Genomic DNA, 2,560 nt, shown 5'->3' with positions numbered 1-2,560 from the left:
ATAATATGGCGCCTTGAGGGACACCGTGTTTTAATTGTATACCCCTGCTGTAACATGAGCCTATTTTTGTTGCTTGTGTTCTGTTTGAGAGATAGTTCATTAACCAGGTATGCAGTATTTGTCTTCCAATTATCCCGATTGAGTATAGTTTAGCCGGTAGTATGTCATATTCGAATATATCAAAAGCTTTGGTTAAGTCACACAGTAAAAGGATGACGTACTTGTTTTGTCGAGAGCTTTGTTTATTGCATCGGTGTTGTCTTCTAATAAAGTGATGGTGCTTATAAATAATAATAATAATATTATTATTATTATTGTTATGATTATTATCCTCCATAAAACACACCCCGTTAAAGAGCAAAAATAGAAGCGCCATTCAAAATAATAATGAACTAAATTGAAAGCAAATCACAATACGTTCAATGCTTTCCAATTATTTGGAAACGAGGATCACTCTCTCAATTGACAAAGTTAATTTTCAAGAATAATTTAATTAGCATTTTAATAAAAATGCTAATTAAACTAAACACAGCACGCTCAGTTGATGAAGTTTTTGATGTATTCAATATGCAACTCATAATTAAACTCCAATAGTGGAATTTGATCTAAGTATATTTATTCTGGAAGAGTTAAACGTACTTTCCTATTCCTCACTAACAATATTTTCTGTTAATTACGTTGAATACAATAAGGATATAGGGGACATTTTTATATATACACGTCTTGTATGTTTAGTAATCAGAAGACAAGGTTTTGTAAAATTGTATATTCATTCATTTTTAACTTACCTCCACTTCTTGGAAAACACTGATTACACCACTTTTGTTTAGGGCTCATTTAGAAACCATGAAACCAGATATAACAGAATTATTTCGTGTGGTGCCAAGCCTACATTTCATCTCTAATGGCAAAATAATTATTTTCAAAATGATGTCTTATGTGGTAATCTTATCATTATCACTTATATTGTTTCCAGTGTTTCATCTTGCATGTGATTCTAACTACTGCACGTGTAACTATTTTTATTCTACATAGAAACAAAACGGCTGGATGAATTTTTCTTTGAAACATAATTACAAATAAAAATTCCTATTTCAGATCTTTTATTATTCTTTAGTCTTTTATCGTAATATTATTTTCATTATCACTCTAATTGTTGAGTGGCTTGCTTGTGATGTTATTTTTTGTAAATAACTTGGAATTATTATATGTGATTAATCATTATCATTATATAAAGCAGCCATGAAGACAGACACTTGATATAAACAGTAATTATTCCTTAACTTAGTATAGTATTTCGTAAGTGTTTTTGTTATTGTAATTCTGGGTGGTTATGTTATTTTATCCTTCTTCATTTGGAAAATATTAAAGCACGATCTGTATATATCAAGAGGAGCAACATCGAACACTAAAATACATTTTGCAAAGGAATTACTGTATTAATTTATTCAATATCAAAATAAATTTAATGGGTTTGATTGTGAAAAACTTACGAATGAATCTCCAGAAAATCTGTGATATGTTGACAAGATTCCCCAGCATCATCTGCTCATCAAACAAATATACTGGTTCGTCGGAAGAATTTATAAACCATCCAAACACACTTGTAGAATAAGAATGGGTAGCTAGATGTTTTAATGTTCATGTGAATGATGAACGTTCCCTCAATTAGAGGACGTAGTTTTGATACAATTCACTTTGCTACTTTTATAACAATGAAAAAGAAGATATCTAAGGAGGTACTCGATATAGGAATATATCGAGTACCTCCTTATAAGATGATAAAATTATTTCAGAAAAGATATTAGTCCTTTATCACATCTGTGCAGTGCATGGATCATAGGAATGTTTAAAACGAATGCTCGATTGAGTAATTTGACACAATTATTTTAATTTTTTTAATTAATGTAATTAATTGATTTAATTAATTTAAATACCCGACTGAGTAATTTGACACAATTTTTGTTTTAATTTTTTTAATTAATAAAATTAAATAAAATATGAAATAAATTTTATATATTTCTTATTGTTAACTATATTTTTATGTTTTCCTTTATAAGGGCAAAATGCTTTAATGAAATAAATGCATTAAGAAAACCTACGCGAGAGACTTTGATGTTGATGTAACTCAAATCAGTATATTCGTAACGCAAGTGTTAAGTTATGTATTGATTTTGGCACTTTGTTCGAAATAGCTCCACACTTGTTTGTGATCATTTATATTTAACAAATATTTATTATGACCTATAGATTAACTCACACTAACCTAATTTATAATCCAAATTCATTAGAATTAAGAAGGTAAAATTATTGCTCCCTTTATCAAGAATGATTTAAGATACCACTCAATAAAGATAACAAACTAAAGTGGTGAAAATTTTCTTATTCATGATTTCTTAGAGACCTTCTCTAGATATCCATTTAACAATTGAGATTTATTATAGTATAATAATCAATACACATACTTATAATTATAAAACGTTTTTTATTGTAAAACAAAATACACTTAAAAATTGACATGCATTTTAATTCCAAGGGGTCTCAACTTCCTTCGTATAAT

Source organism: Typopeltis vanoorti, chromosome 24 (genome assembly GCF_054136105.1).
Source record: "Typopeltis vanoorti isolate ZY-2024b chromosome 24, IOZ_Tvanoo_1.0, whole genome shotgun sequence".
In the NCBI taxonomy this organism is placed as follows: Eukaryota; Metazoa; Arthropoda; class Arachnida; order Uropygi; family Thelyphonidae; genus Typopeltis; species Typopeltis vanoorti.
The sequence above is the reverse complement of the archived record's forward strand: the minus strand, read 5'-3'. Positions refer to the sequence as shown.